Here is a 17587-nt window from a genome sequence, read left to right on the forward strand (position 1 = left end):
TCACAACACCGGTATAAATCCAAGCAGCAGCAGTGAGAAAGCAGATCTATTGAAATCCGCTCTCTAGAAACACGGCACAAATAAAACATCCAGTAAAATCTGGACAAGGTTCTGTAGTTAACAACAGTGTGTTGCAGTTTTTTTTCCTTAAGGTGTAATAAAAGTAATTGTGGCATATGTTGTTGCCTTGTAACTAAAGCTTGGATTCGCCTATCCAGGAGTTGAGTATTCTTGGAAGTTTCTGGCTAGGGGTCATGAGATGCAGGTGCTGATTAAAGCAGTCCACTTGTCATGCATATCTCTTAATATAGCAAGGTAGAAGGATTTGCTCGTCAAACCCGCTACTGACAAAGGTAGAAGTATCTAACTTTTTTTTTTCCAAGGCCAAGTTGTCCCTATGATGCTCACGTAGGTAACGGATGTGGGACGCCCGAATTTTAAGAAAAAGTGGAAGTGTTTATAAAGAAATGACACATCTTCTCTGTTGAGTTTACCTTTTACAAGTGGTACTTGACACAAACAGTAATTAAGTTAGTGTTGAAAAAGCATGCCTACTGCCGATTGTTTTAGCGAATTTGTGTTTGAACTTAAACAACACTTAAACCTTCTGTACTTGGCTACTCTTACTGCAACATTAGACTCTTGCTTGGATTTTAGGTGTTGAAATTAGGGTCTGTTAAATATCAGTTGGAAATTAGCTGAAAATGCAGCCATGGGGTATATCGGGAGTAATGCAGTATTGTGCTAGCTGGCTTGCTTTCTTTTTGTTTGTTTTGCTTACCAACTGTTTCCCCAAGAATATGGTTTCTGCCTGAACCTCATCTGAAGTGAAGTAAGACTAGCAAATGGGAGCAGTGATCGAATGAGGTTATGTTGATTACATAGTCTCTCTAAAGAATAGCATAATATGCGTCTTAGATCACCAACTCCAACTTGAGTACAGTGGCTGTGACTGAAGAATTGAAACATTTGCTTGCTTTTATATTCCTCAAGTATTAATTTTACTCTCAGAAATTAATACTAAAGTATCCTGTGTTTAGAAGCACATTCTGTGTGAATTTCTGCATTCTCACTAAGAGTGACAAGACTGATGTTATGAAAAGACAAATAGTGATTAATGTGTCTTGTTCTTTACTTCTTCTCATTTTAAAATAAAAACTGGGAGATAATTTTTTCAAGTTATTTTATACGCTCTGTGAAATAAGGTTCATCTTCATAGGCTACAGTACTGTGTTTTGGTTTTTTTTGCTAGGATCCTTTGCTGGGAATGAATGACATCTGATGATAAGAATCATCAGAATGGGCAAGAAGTGAGATTCCTTTGTGCATTTTTTGAAATTGCAGTACTATGCTGCCAGAAATGTTTCTTTTTGCTGAAGTTTGAGTTTGCTGAAGTTGAGGAGATAATTTCAGCTGATCTTAGGTGATTTTCAGAGCAAGACAAAAATAAGTGTTAGTAAATAAGGGAAATATATGTATAACCAGTAGCATGGCTTGTATGCCAAGCTTGTAGAAGCCTCTATACGTAGGAACAAAGGGGAAGAGGGGAGGTTTCGCTTCCCTGAGTTCTGACTACTATTTTTGCAGGCAGTCAGGCTATATGAAGTTGCACTCTTCAGACTCTAATCTTGAAATCAGCTAAGTTTCTTGGCATACTGCATCTAGTATGAGGCTATCCTAACTGAATTCCTACGGCTAGAAACCTATTTTGAGGTCTAAATTTAAGTCATGGTCATTGCACATAAATGTTTTCTAGTCATTGTTGTCAAGTATAAGTTGTACCTCTCCATGATGCTACCATTTCTCCAAGTTGTGTTTATGATTATAATCATGACTGTTCAACATTTGTTTTGTGGGACTGAATAAGGAGGGCTCATAAATAGTTCATGAGTAGCAACTCTTTTGCTCTTCTACTACAAATATTTACGATAATATTTTGTTCTATGGATATTCATGTTCTTTCCACTGCACAAGTTCTCAGTCCATCCTTTCTATTCCTTTCCATTCACCTCCAACTTAGTCCAATTAGCAAACTTCATTCGCATACTACAGTTTGTGTCTGGGTCACTAGTAAAGGTGTGTAATAAAAATAGTCTCAGATCAATTATTGAAAATATTAGAATGTCTTCCCACTCCAACAGGTCATCTTTCAGTTCTTTGACTCCCTTACCTTTGTAATTCATGTAGTAATCCCTCTTTTTCCCAGTTTAATCTATTCCCTATGTATTACAATATCAAATGCTGTCTGGAAGCACAAATCAGTGTGTCCGGTTTAGAAAAAGAGTTTCCAAAGAAGGACTAGTGAGCAAGTTTTCGCATTTTGTCAAAACTGTATTTCATTTTAATTTTATTTTGAGGAACAGATAGGAGAGAATCCTTCCTGCTTTAACCACACAGCTCATCTGTTTACGTGGATTTTCTTTCTGTTGAGGCTTGATGTAAAGACCTTTCTGAAAACTCTTACTTAAAAAGTTATCACAGAGGAATTACCTTTCCTAGAAAACGTTCTCATTGTTTTTCTTCTCGCTGCCCCTTTCCCTCGGAACTTGTCTGACTGGATGATTTTGCAGAAAGGCAAGCAGGTGATCAGTTAGGATGCCAGTATAATAGGAAACTAATAAAGAGAAACCTTAAGTGGCCGACTTCCGTAGTTTGAAGACAAAACCAATGTGGACAAAAAGGAAAAATCAAAGGATATTAAAATACTAAAGGTTACTAAGCTAATGATTGAGTCTAGAGTGAGAGTTGCTTTAAAAACAACACAAATGCATAGCACAAACTTGTTTTCCAAACTTGGTCAGTGCTGAGACAACTAGACTAATTATCTGCCATTTGTTTTATTTAACTAGAGTCAATGTATTAGCTTAAGGGAATTACCGTGCTGATATCTGATTTATGAAAATAGTTTAAGGGTTTAAAAAACAAATGGAAAGCTTATCAAATGTCTAGACAGCACTAAACTTTTTTGGGAGAGATAGATAACAAAAGTGCAGTTACTTCGTCATAATATATTTGAGAGTAGTTGCCAAACCCTAAAGCTTTAATCCTTGGGTTCTTGAAATCTGAAACAGTAAACTGGCTTCACCAAGAGGTTTGCAACATAATGTTCTGTCCTCAAAGCTTGTTTCACACCTGGAAGATGTTGTTTGCCGCTTCAGAATGCTTACATACATTCTTTGATCCATTCTGCCATCTGTCACACTACGTATTGCACTTTCATACAGAAGGTGCAAAAACATGGACTTAACTGGAGTGAGTTCAGACAATTAAGGAACTGGAGCATCCGTCATCCAAGGAGAGAGCTGGGACTGCTCAGCCTAGAGAAGAGAAGGTTCGCACAGGATTTGATTAATGTATATAAATATCTGATGGAGGAAGTAAAGAAGACAGGGCCAGACTCTTCTCACGGCACCCAGTGACAGGATGAAAGGCAATGGGCACAAGTGAGAAGCATAGGGAATTCTGTCTGAACAAAAAAACACCATTACACGGTGCAGGTGGTCAAGCACAAGAACAGGTATACCAGAAAGGTTGTGCTATCTTCACTCCTGGAGATATTCATACGCCTATGGGAGATGGTCCTGGGCAATCTGCTCTAGCTGGCCCTGCTTTGAGCAGGGCGGTGTGGACCAGGTAACCTCCACAGGTCTCTTTCAACCTCAATGATGTGTGATTCTGTGAAATCCAAAGTACAGTTCTGGTGAGTAAAGCAGGAGTAAGTTACTATCTTGATATTTATTAAAATTGACTTTGACTTCCAGGGCAGAAGCATTTCACTCCAAGATCTTAAGCCCCTTCTAAATTACAGAAACCATCCAGTTCTGCATTAAGACTAGTTTTGTAATAGCATATTGGTATATTTTGTCTGGTCAGATCTGTGTGTTTAAGTAGACTTGAACAAACTGACTCAGTGAAAAATTCTGTTTATCTCTGAAAGTATTTTCTGCAGTGGTTAAAACCTTGACTAATCCAATTCTGCATAAATCAGGGATATTGGATAGACCATATCAGCTTATTCTGTATTTTCCAAGGGAAGAAGAAGAGATTGTACAGTTAGAAAATATTAACATAGTGTGTGAACAACATACGCAGCATCATTTTACACAGGAGTTTATCAAGTTAAAAAATACATCAGGCAGACATTTATTTATTTTTGTCAGTCAGCTCTGACAAAGTGATGTAGAATCAGACATCCTGTGAACTGTTTCCTTGGTTTAACATTAGGGCTGTGCTTCATTAGAGAACGTAGAATAATCCACTGTCATTTTTGTTTTTATCGTATTAGTTTTTTGGCAGAAAATTTATTCATTCTCCAATATATAGTTATTTATGTGCTACAGACTAGCTTCTCTGCATTCCCTAGAGAAAGCTCCATTAAAACTCTTAATGTGACACCACATATTTTTAGTAGACTAGAAAATAGTTACAATTTTAATTTAAATTGAAATGACTATGTAATGGCTGGACAAATCATTCTGAGATCCCTAGAGCTCTTAATTGTAATTCTCCATTGTTTCTATGCATAAATTTTATTTTCAAGAGCTTGTTCTGATATGCTTACTAATTTTTTTAATGTTCTATAGTCACTTATTTAATAATTTTTTATGGTTAACAACTTCATGATTAAAGCTTAATGTTAAATATAAATGATGGAAACAATAAGCCATTCAAGTGTTGGGAAAATAAAGTGTGTTTATATTTTAAGATGAGTTTAAATTAAGGAAGTTCTCATTCTTTTTGTGTAAGGAGAGGAAAGAAAAGCAATCTTACTGAGAGTAATGCACAAATTTCATTGTGTTACCATTGCAGAAGGAATAATGGATGCTATAACTAGCAGCTTTTCTCTGGGTTGCCAACTGCAGGTAGGAAAAAAACATGAAATAGAAAAACCTCACCCAGCAACCCCCCCAAAAACCAGACATCTGATCAGGTTTTTGTCTTATCCATGTTCTAATCTGATTTGTAAATAATCTCAAGTATGGTAAGCTATTACTGATATATTGTTTGTTACTGCCCATTTGATTGATGTTGTAGCTCCTCCTATTCTGCTGGTGCTTTGTTTTATGGGAGTGCTTCCCAATCCTCTTCAGGCAAAGTAATCTGGACTCCCATATCCAAGTTATTCAAGCTTGCCTGATTGATTTGGCTGATAGCACGTAATAAGATCCCTATGAACTTCTCTGCAGGAAGATATTGGTTAAGCTTTCCCTCAGCAGGGAAAGTGACTAATAAAAGGAAATGTCTGTCATACAATCACAGAACAGTCAAAGGTGGAAGGGACCTCTGGAGATCACCCAGTCCAACCCCGCTGCTGAAGCAGAGCCATCTAGACCAGGCTGCCCATGACCATGTCCAGATAGCTTTTGAATATCTCCAGCGAGGGAGACTCCACAACCTCTCTGGGCAACCTCTTCCAGCGCTCTGTCACCCTCACAGGAAATAACTTTTTCCCCATATTCAAGGCAGGAGTTCCTGTGTTTCAGTTTGTGCCCACTGCTTCTTGTCCTGTCACTGGGCACCACTGAGAAAAGCCTGGCCCCATCCTCTTGACACCCTCCCTTCAGATACCTGATTAAATTCTCCTTCTCTTCTCCAGGTTGAACAGGCCAGAATTCTGGGGAGCCCAGAACTGGACACTGCACTCCAGAGGTGGCTTCACCAGGGCTGAGTAGAGGGGCAGGATCACCACCTCCCTCCACCTGCTGGCAACACTCTGCCTAATGCACCCCAGGACACCATTGGCCTTCTTGGCCACAAGGACACATTGCTAGCTCATGGTCTGCTTGCTGTCCACCAGGACTCCCAGGTCCTTCTCGGCAGAGCTGCTTTCCAGCAAGCCAACCCCCAGCCTGTCCTGCTGCATGGGGTTATTCTTCCCCACGTGCAGGACCTTGCACTTGCCTTTGTTGAGGTTCCTCTCTGCTCATCTCTCCAGCCTGAGAGAGGGGTCCCTCTGAATGGCAACATAGTCCTCTGGTGTGTCAGCCACTCCCCCCAGTTTAGTAGCGTCAGCAAACTTGCTGAGGGTGCATTCTGTCCCTTCCTCCAGGTCACTGATGAATAAACTGAGCAGGCCTGGACTTTGTATTTGCCCTGGGGGATACCACTAGCTACAGGCCTCCATCTAGACTTTGCACCTTTAGTCCCTAATCAGGATCAGGTTTAACTTTAGGATTTGGATTGCTTGTAACTAAAGACATGTTTAGTATACACCTACATAGCAGCAAAAGTGAAGTAAAAAATAATAAAATGCCACTATATTAAAATGCTGGTTTAGACATGCTTCTGACAAACAGGTCATGAAAGATGATTGCCTTATATGTCTGTAAAGAAAAGGAAAATTGTACTAAGACAGGGCAAATGGGAATTTCGGTAGGATCTGATCTGCTGTTGTGCAGAAATCAAATGAATAGCTGTTACATCTGATTTTCTATAAAGTGCCCTAAACTCAGGACAGCAGAATGTTCAGCGCTCATGAGCCTGGTCCAGGACACAAGATCTTGTGCAGAGTAGTAACCCCAGAACACAGCTTCTGACTCTCCAGGCAGCCTGTGGGACCACTGCTCCCAGCCCTGTGCTTGTCAACACATCTTTCCTACATCTGAAGTAATTGTCATGTGAATTCATACGACAAAAGTTTTTTCAAAAGAGGTCCACATGCTGGGGTTATTCTGGATCCTGTTTTTAAAGGGGATATCTTTAATTTTGAGGGAAAAAAGGCATTTTATTTTGGAGTAAAGATGGGCACCTAGTCTCTAGTTTCGTGCATTAGAGGGCATAATTGATTACCCTTCCCCAAGTACTCCCTAGGCAGGGGAGTAATTAGAAAGCTTCTGCATTGGGGATGGGAGTGTGGCTATTTCCTCTCACTCAAGGGCTGACAGGCATTTTAGAAGAGGCAGGAGGAAAAGGAGGTGTCCTGCAGCTTAGACGAGGTTCTGTTTGGTGAACGAAATAAGCTTCTTTCTCTTCTCAGCTGCTACAAGCTCAGACTTGGGAGGTAAAAGCTTGTGCTGCATTTACATCCCCTTCTGGGTAAACTGTGGATCAAACTGTTCTTATAGCTGCACAGAGAGAAGGAAGTGTGAAGTAAGCCTGGGGCTGGGCTGAGAAGAGTTAGCATCTGGGGTTGGGAATGAAGGGCCCTGTAGTTGAATGAATTGAACCTTAGAGCAGAGAGCTTGGAAGGAGTCAGCTTCCCCTCTTATGGAGACAGCATTTCATGCAAACTACATGCATATGATTATCTGTGCACTTAAAATCTGTATATTGTAATTGCAAGGTGTTTCTGGACATGTAGGTTGGAAGGCTGGGAAAGAAAGTGCAAGCTCAACCTTCAACATAGGTTATTTTGTTATCCCTAAATCCTAAATTCTTGGCTCTAATGCTGTGATCTCATAGCTAACTAGTCATGTAAGTTGTGTCCCTGTCCTGTGCAAGCTGCACTCTAGCAGAGCTGTGAAATACTAGCTTGAATACAAGGTTCAGGCATATGATTAACCTTGAGCTCATAAGCGTCACTAGTGAGCTTACAGATGGTGACAGTGCCAGGGGAGACTGCCTGCATGCTGATTGCTTAGGCTCAGGGAAGGGTGGAGAGGGACTAAGCTGAGGGGAACACAGTGGTGAGCTGGCTTGCAGATCATTGGGCTCCTCTGCCACCTCAAAATCCTGGCTGGTGCTAGTACTCATTCTTTGGCAGGGATTTCCTGTGCACCTTATGTGGGCAAAGCCTGTCTTCCCTCAGTGGAAGCAAAGCCTTGTGACCGATATGAGCGTTTGGTTTGCTGGTTTCCTTTTCCCCATAAAAAATGAGCCAGGTGAGCTACTGCGAATCATTCTGGGTTGACTTTATTTTCACAGTTAGGGAAGATATTTTGTTCAACCTTAAGTGGAATGCATATCTTGACTCTCATGCAGATCTCTCTCTCAGAAAGGAGCTGACTCAGTTGCAGGGGTTAGAAATAATTTCAGTATACCCAATAGAAGATTTTGAAAAAGTTCATTCAAATTGTCCTGATATGTAACAGAAACCTCCTCAAGAGGACCCTTTCCAGACCCTAGTCTCACTCTTCCTAGTCTTTCCCTAAAAGGGTTGCACAGCTCCAGGGCCTTTCATGTCAACTCTGGTGTTTGCCAGGCTTTGCGCAGAGTTCTTTCAGTTCACAGCCTGACACAAAACTATATGTTTTCCTGCCACAATACACACAGACGTTATTGTGCTGCCATGTTAGCAGCTTAAAACATCTCATAGAGGAATCTGGCAAGTGCCACGGCCCAGAAAAGGTGAGCATCGGCTCAGTGCAAATTCTTTCCATGCAGGTGACTGGGCCTGCCAGAGTACATTGCTGTAATCTCTTTGGACTACAGAGGTGAAGGGCAAGCCCTGCAGTTGTAAATGTCTCTGATGCTTCTGTGGCATGTTACAGGTTATTGCATAATGGACCCCATAAGATGTTCTTGTGGTCTTCTGTGTTGTTTTGAAGACTTGCTTCCCTGTGTATGTTTTTTTTAATATGCTGTGACTTTGCAATTTTAACCAGATTTTGAGCTTTACAGTCAACGTGTCCTTTTTATCTGTTTGGGTTTCTTTTCCATTTGTGCAGTCATTTTGTAAACTTGAGGATTGGTGGGGTAGTCCTGTCCCACAGGACACACACAATAAGGATTGTGTTTCTGAGTTGGAGATCTCCTCACCTGAAAGTGAGGTGTCTGAAGCCCATGAACTCTAAATCATTATTTGGTGGGAGAATATTTACAGAAAATCTTAATAGAGTGATTGCCCTCTTGTTATACTCTTCTTTAGATATCCCACGTTCGTCAAAGTCAGTTGGGCTGGATAAACCTATATGGCTGTTCTTATTTTTCAGCTTTTTTGGGGGAAGTTATTCTAACAATTTTTCACGCATATAGTTTTTCTTAGCAATGGACTTAGGGAGAAAGCTAATTTCTTTTTAAAAAGAGAAACTCAAGAGATTTTACAAGACTCTTACACAAAGTGTAACAAGAGTGGTAAGCGGGTTCTTGGTGCATCAAAAGGCATTGATTAAACTTGATACCAGAGACTGTGGAAGGTAAATTAATTAAATTGATTAAGTAGGGCTCAGGTGGTCTTAGGCAGGTCACAATGATCTCTGGCTTGCTGCTGGCATGCCAAGGTTTATTAAAATGATAAAGTTACAAAAGCAGAAGATCCTGCTTACTATGCACAGAATAGAAAGGAAGAAAAAAAGGTTAATCAACAAATCATAATCATATAAATGAGCACAAGCTCATCCTGAAAAGCAATTACTTCTCTGGGCAATTTCATTCAACAATAGTGGGCTGTGGTCTTGAATCATGTCTCTAGCAGAGACAAAATTAGCACCAAGATGGCCTCATTATGTCCTATCAAATGTAAACAAAATACAAGAAAATCATGAAACAGGAGGTATTTGCAAGGGATCTTTTTATCGATATATTTTATGTTAATTTAATCTTAGAAAGGCTCTTTAAGGATATGCCTTGTCAATAATTAGTAGAAATCTGTTTAATAATACTGTGCTAAACTTTTCCCCCACAGGATGCTAAGGTTTCTGCATCGTGCTATCTGAATATTTCCTTGGCTGGAGTTTCTCTGACCAAGGTTTTAGCCCTGTGCTAGTCGGAATTAGCTGGAATTTTGTCACAGCTGACAAAAAAGGTTATGATGGCTTTATATTTTTCTTAAGATTTTGTATTTTCAGCAGCAGAAAACTGGTATCTCCATGTGCACTGTTTCCGTCCCGGCTGGCCACAACATTCTGCCTATGAGAGTGTATGAAACCACCCCCACGGTGAGGAGTGTGATCAGAGAGCTTGAACCCACACAAACATGGTTAGTGGTACTTACTATTAGTACCACATAGGCAACACCAATGTGTTGCTTGGATGATACTCTCTGCGAGAGTGTCTTTTGAACTTGTTGCTGTATGTCTTGTGGATCTGCCAGTGGCTCGTTTTGCATAAGCCAGTTGTACGTGGCTACTGTGTGAGCAGAGCAGTTGCATACTCTGGTGTTGAGCCTCTAGCAGAACGCTCCTCACCTGACAGTCCCATTAACATAACTTTGGCTATCGTTTGTAGAGCAGGAGACTCTCTCATAGCGTCCTTCTCATATCCCATCTCTCTCATCTCTGCATTTCCCTTAACGTTTGCAAGTTTGCTTGCATCCTGGTACCTCCATCTTCGGTGCATTTCTGTAGGAAAGTATTCAGTACCATCAGGCAACGGTACACATCTCTGCTTTTGTGGATTTGGTCCAGACAAAGCTACCTGTAGCTGTTCTTTAAGCTTGTGCTTGGGCAGCGGCCGATGCACAAGCCCAGCTTGCGTCTTGCAACCAGGCTAATTTTAATAAGAGAACATCTGTTTTTTTCAGAGGCATATTCAGAACATATTCAAGCAGTCCACAGCTATCCGTGCCTCGTGTTCTCGAGCTTCACAGCACTGTGTGGACCAATGGCTGGGAGCCAGGGGCTGGCAGCTGACAGGGCTGGGCCTGCCAGCCAGGGCCCATCCCACCGCCCTGTGAGGAAGCAGGGCAGGCCAAGGGGCAGCCCCAGCTCCAGGTATCAGCTACCTCTGTGGAGAGGGGGATGTGCCAAAGATGGGCCAGGCAGTGAGGCAGCAGGTCAAGGCCCAAAACAGCAGAGCCCTTTCGTATCCCTTCGCATTCACTAAAGACGGCTTTGCCAGTCTACTCCACTCAAGCTAATCTGGACAGGTAAAATGCCTCTTAGCATGTTTTGTGTTACCAACATAGGTCACTTAGCTGATTTCTACTAGATATCAGAGATGGGTCTAGTTACCGATTTTAATTGCTAAACATATAAGAGCTTCTGGTGGAAGGAAGAATTCTTGAAAGACTGAAAATGAAACATTTTATAGCTGAACATAACACAGGCTGCTTGAAAGGAATCTGAGCAGGTTTAGGGGAAACTTCTGCGCTTTTTTTGATACAAAGATCTCCCCAATAGCATGTGGTAGCTTTTTTTTTTACAGGAGCGCTTTTGAAAAAAGAGGAAGGACCTACACAGCAATGTCTACAGCTCTCCTCTTGTTAGGAATTACAGATGTCTCAGGCACTGCTGTGTTTTGTAGACTGAGCACAACGAACAGTGGGTGTCTCATTGGGAACCAGTGCGTTTGTCATGTGTTGTCACAGTAGGTTGCCGAGATCACGTGTCACACGGTGTACCTAGGTGAGCAATGATAAAATATATCTTTGACAGCAACACTGTGTGTGGGCCTTGTGTGCTACTTTTTCTGTTTTCATGGCTGGCCTGAGCTAAAGGTCCAGCACAGTGCTAGGCAGCAGCAAACAGCCCAGCAGCTGGCTCTGCATATCTGCATATCTGTGTGTCTGCCAGCAATATCAGAGCTTTTGTACTTTACTGTCTCTCCAGAATGTTATGATTTCACTGGGCCGAAATGGGAAACTATTTTAAGCAGGAATATTGCAGGCCGTATTCTGCTAGTCTTACCTTGGATAGCCTGAATCCCAGTGAGAACATCCTTTCACCACAAGGGAAGCAGACAGATCAGGTACACATATCAGGTACAGGGTTGCTTGCCAGGGAACCATGAACACCCCTGAGCACGTGCTTTGTCTTCCTTTGTATAATCCCTTTTCCCCCTTTCCCAAATAAACAACTTACACACATTTACTCTTTCCATACTGATTCCTGTTTTGCTGATTTTGCACCCTTATTTGGTTAATTTGGCCTTAGTCAATGTCCCTGGTAAGCCACTGCTTCCTTTCAGCACACTTTAGCAATCAGCACTGGAGAGAGTTCCTCAAGCTGTCCTTTCACTATCTGGTAGTTTCAAAGGCTGGTAGTTTCTCCTGCTATTGCCTTATTAGTTTAGGCCCAGGTTGGAGTAAGCCACCTGGACTTTTCCCCTTCCAAGTCCAGCACTTTCTTGTAACATTACCTAGCTTAATCTCTAGCTGAGGTTGGCAGTCCGCCTCTGTGCTTTAATACCTCAGCCCTCCTTTCAAGAAGGCAGATGTAATGATTTAGGTTTTAGTTGATTTTTTTTGTGTTGAAAAACAAGTTCAGTAAATGCATTACAGGGCTCTCATGCTTTTGTGCACTTGTACAATAGTCCTCAACGGGAAATTCACAGGCTGTCACCAAACTTGCAGAGGTGGGCGTGTGGCAACTCAGGCTAAATGTGAAAGGGGGCACCTGGGAGAAAGTGACAACCTCCCAAAAAGGTAATGGAGATTTTTTTGTGTGTGTTTTCCAACATACAGAAAATAAATGTGCTCTTCTGATTAACATACTGTTTATAATGAATAGTCTGTACTATTCTTATTTTATACAACAAAATTTTCTGATGTGCTCCCTGTCATCTAAAAAACATTGGAGCTGCCAATACATGCTTGAGTTCCCATCTACATCCATGCTGTTTGTTATTCTGCCTCATATAAGAGGAAATAAGTCACCCACAGAGCAGCTCTTAGAAGGGGGACCCAAGGGAATGTGGGGTAGACAATATGCACAGCATCCTTCAGAGACTGGAGCTAGTCCAAATACACGCTACAGTCAAGAAACAGTCTTTACAGTGCTCAGACCAGGTGGTAATACTCTCTTGAGTGCATAGTTTCGTCACCCACGTAAACCTACCCATGGTGAAAAATGCTGGGCGGCAATTCTGGGTTCTGATAGGGGATTGAACCTGATAAGGAGGGTCAGTCTGGGCGGGTGGAAGTTTTTTTATTTTATCTAGAGTTGCTGAGGCTTGTTTGCCAGGGTCTTGCTAGGAGAATGGATTTCAGAGTAGATAGAGATATTGGACAAATTGCTTTTAGTTGGAGCTCTGCTGAGGGACTAAACCAGGGATCACTGCAAACAGTCTGCATCCAGTCAGGGCCCTCTCTCTTTCCAGTATTTCTGAGCTACCTCTGTTCCACCTGCTTCCCCAGTGCTTTATATCTCCAGACCAGAGAGAGCAGTCGCAATTGTCTCTTGCAATTGTCACTGCACTCTCCCTCAGAAAAATGGAGCACACTGCACTCTCTGCAAGGGGAGGAGAACCCAAACAACGAATTAACATGTTGAGACTGAAGTGATTCGGTGGCTTTGCGGCTCTTTGGGATTCAGCTGCCATGCTGAGAGGCCTATTTGGTAGTTCCTGTGCTAATTCTCCATGATGAAAAGCTGCCTGCCTCCTGGGAGCTACCTACAGCCTTCAGGAGTGGTCAGGTCTGGCACTTTTATCATGCACACTAAGAGAAGACATAATCAATTCCCCAGTTGGCACTTTACACTGAATACCCACTTTTTCAGTCTGATAGCAGGACTAAATTAGTTATTTAGCAACGAGACCCTAATTTAAAGTGAGCAAGTGCCCTGACAAGGATCATTGTTCAAGGCCGTCCCCCCTTTGCTTTCAGATGAGAGGCCCACAAATCCCTGGAAGGTGATAAATAGACAATTAGAAAATAGATATATTTTGTTAGATCTGCAAAGCTCCCTGGTGCTGTCAGGCTCACAATAAAGGGGGCTCCAGTAAATTGGTGGGCAATGAAAGCCAGCTGTACGGTCATCACTCCTACAGACACAAAGCCATATGTGGCCATTTACAGGACATCCCTGAGAATAGATTGGGCCAATAAGACCAGAGGGAACTAAAAATACTTGACAAAGTTGGCTGCTCTTCATTTAACAAGAATAAAATATCTAATGGAGTGTAATGGAAGCTATCAATCACTCCTGTGTAAAGTACAGCTTTAATACTTTACTTTTAACTATTAATGCAAGTTTTTATTCCTCTGTAATAAGTCAGAAATGAGTATCTTCTGTGTGCAGCAAGATAATATTGTGTAACTAGCAACAAATGATATGGGCTCAGCAGTAGTGGCATAAAACATATCCAGACCTAAAAACCAGGTGGGAGAGCAAACCAAGAGAACTCTAAGCAAGAGCAACAACCTGCTCAAAGATAACGAGAGATTTGCTAGCCCTGCTTAGAAAGTATCCCATTTAATCTTGCCCGGAAGCTGCTGTTTTTTTATTTTTAGTTATCAGGCTCTTTCCAGCCAGGAAGATTGGAGTCGGTGTCAGGGGAAGCTCTTCAATTATCTGGCTATTAAGGAAAAATATTTGAAATGTTTCTCTTGCAAGCCAGAATTACAAAGTCCTAGTATGTACTCAGTTCGCAACACCAAGATTTGACTGTAGAGCTTAGCACCAGATCAGTGCAAATTAATATGGACTTTGAGCGTGAAATGTAGAGCCATGGCAAACAATTCATACATCAACATTTTTGCCTTCAGGGCATTTTTAGAACATGCATAGCACGATATAATAATTGCATGAGTTTTAAAGCGCTGCTTCTTAACATAGCAAACATGGTCTGCAGGGGAACCGCCAGCAAAATACCAATTTTCATCAAAATAAAATCTGAAAATTTTCTGTTGCCTAATCACTGGTATAAAACAGGCCTGAAATCCCATTCTTTCATTTGTATGCAAGAGGCAGTCAGACAAAGCTGTTACAGTGCATGGGATCTGATATTTATTAACAAAGAAGCCATGACAGTGTCATGAGATATATCCCCTCCAAAATATCCACTAGTAAGTCACAAAGCACTAGCAATATACATTAGTGTTAAGACTCTTATCCCCATAAAGTAGGAGACTTTGTAGTGCATTTAAAGATGGCATATGCTGCAAGGTAACTGTCTGCTCTCTCTTACCTATTTTTAGCTGCTCTCCCTGGACAAGAATCATAATTTATTTTGCAGATAACCAAATGTCACACTCTATGAGTACTTTGTTGTACAAAATGCAATATAGTAACTGGAGAAAAGTGACCTTCCATAATGGAAGTGTCTTATAGAACTAATAGAAAATGATAACCAATAGGATTTACCAGATAATTATATCCCCATTCTAGAACAGTTTTAAAAAGCCAAGGACATGTCTCTGCATAACATTGTACAGTCTGGGGTTGTTTGGTGACGGCTTTTTTATTCTTTTAATTCTTTTAGAACAAAATTCACTTAATATCCGGTCATTTCTAAGGAAATTCCACTTAAGTGCTTCCACAGCTTTTACTATAAAGGCTTAACCTTTTGATTCTGATTGACCAGTAAATCCTTTGTGCAGGAACTGAGACTTATCATGAGCTTCCAAGATCTACACAGTCTTTGAAATCTAGTTAAAATTATCTTAAATTTACTACATTTTATTTTTATGGGAATTGCTGACCAGGTAACAAGAACACACTTATTTACTTATACCTACAGCCACACACAAATGCAGATTTCTTATCTGATCTGTGATTATTGTAGGGTGCTATTCTGAAATGAAGGCTGTTTCATAATTTTTGGTGTTCAAATCCTCTCTGCTGTGCAGTGTTTCAGAGCTAGAACCTGAACCATTTCCCAATATCAGGAAATGTTAAAAAGACATGTCTTTTAAGCTGATGTTTACCTGCTTGAGTGTTCTATGAAGCCCTTACCTTTTTAGCTTCAAAGAGAAGTTAAAATAAACAAAAAAAAATGAGAAAGAAGGAAGGAAGGAAGCAAGCAAGCAAGCAAGCAATGGAATGAAGGAGGGAGGGAGGAAAAATTATGGGCTAGGAGAAGAATTTGAAAAGAATGTGTAACTTGCACTGCCTTTTTGATTCTGGCACAGATACAGCTCCCAGCAGCAAGAGAAGAGCTCATTGTAAACCGTTTGCTAAGAGAAAAATTCCTATTTCTGCCCTTCTGGCAAGTACTGTGTTTTACAGTCGTGTCTCATCAGTCTCTGGCCAATGCAAAGTTAGAAGATGTACTCAGAGAAGGTGTCCGGCTTCATGCAAATGTCTAGATGAGTGGTATGAGTGAATAGGTTTGTACAGGTTTGTCAGCCCATGCAGACAGTTTCCCACAACACCAACGAGATGACCTGCTGAGGGAGAAAGCTGAAATAAAAAACAAAAATAAGGAAAAATGCAAGATATAATATAATATAATATAACATAACATAACTTAGCATAATATAATACAATACAATATAATATAATATAATATAATATAATATACTGCAATATAATATAATGTGCAAAACAAATAGGAGAAAAGCTAAGAAAGGGGAACTTTCTTACATGTGACAGCTGTGACTTTGGAATCCACACCCAAATTTGCTCAGTGCAAAAATAGCCAGGTTCATGAGGATAATATGTCTGTCATTATACTCACATCCCATTCTACGTGCAAGCGTAAGGTTTGTTTCCTCTGTAGCACATCCAAAATGTTTCATTTAACCTGTAGCCTTTCTATTCCCCCCCACACACATTGAAATGTGCGATTTATTCCCCTTATATGTAGTTGTTTGAAGTGCAGTCCCTGCGATAACTCTGTACCTTCCATTGTCTGTCTCTCCTGGCCACTTTAAGGGACAAACTCCCAAGGGTGGAACTGTAAACCCACTAATGAAGACTGACTATCTCAGAGCCTTTCTTAACCCCAGACCAGGCTCACTCAGCCACATAATTTGGCCTGATGTTGGTTTCCCAATTGGACCTTCTTTATTCTGGACTGTAGGGTAGGTAGAAAAGGAGCAGTATGTGTACAGTGACCAAACAGCACACTATGGGATCCGGCTCTCCACCTGTTTGGGTTCAAAGACTCCCAGCTGTGCTCATCTCTATGTGTAGTTTAATCACATCTGTTTACATTATTCTAGACATTTTTGTGTTGTTTATCATTGTCTACCACACATTTTTAATTGGTTAATCACTATATCCATAAGCTAAGCATGCACTCAGGTTCCAGACTCTGACACCCTCATGTTCAGTTCACATGCTTTATTTGGGAACTGCCAAATCTGCATATTCTGCTCCGGAGGAACCATGGATGCCTTACGTAGGCTGGCTTGTTAGTTCGTTAGTTACTACCTGGCTGCTTACAGCCAGCTCAAGCTTTCTGGTCACTTTAGCTGCATAGCTACAGTAGGCTTCATACAGCATAAATATTCCTGGCACTGGGAAGAATCAGAACTGTGTCTAAAGTAATTGTTTCTCTAGCTGAGGCATCACAATGAGGCCGCAATCCTCATACCCCTTACATAAGAGCTGCCAGGCTGAGCAGGCCTCCCCAGCTTGGGCTGACTAGTGTTGGCTGCCAAGTATTAAGAAATGAGGGTGGGAGCCTGTCTGTCTCCTCAGATCATCCTGAGATGCACATTAATGATGTGCAGTCATTCTGCACATGGAGGTTGCTAAGGAGGGAAAGGGGACCTCTGGGCTGCGACATTGCTGAGCAGACAGGGAGCAGGGATAGACCATTAGGGCAACAATTTGAAGAAGGGGATAGAACTCCTAAGAAGAGAGAAATGCAAGATCATCCCTGATTGCTTTGCAGCCACTCTTGAATCAGTGGCATATCAGAGCTTAGAAATTAGTTGATTAAGAAGGAGATTAAGGGCAGCAGGGTTTTGGTTTCTATGACCATGGGACCCTGTTTGAAGATCAACAGCTGATGGGGAGAGATGGGATCCACCTTACCAAGCGGGGCACGTGTGTCTTTACTAAGAGGTTGGCCAACCTAGTAAGGTGGGCTTTAAACT

Source organism: Struthio camelus, chromosome Z (assembly GCF_040807025.1).
Source record: "Struthio camelus isolate bStrCam1 chromosome Z, bStrCam1.hap1, whole genome shotgun sequence".
Classification (NCBI taxonomy): domain Eukaryota; kingdom Metazoa; phylum Chordata; class Aves; order Struthioniformes; family Struthionidae; genus Struthio; species Struthio camelus.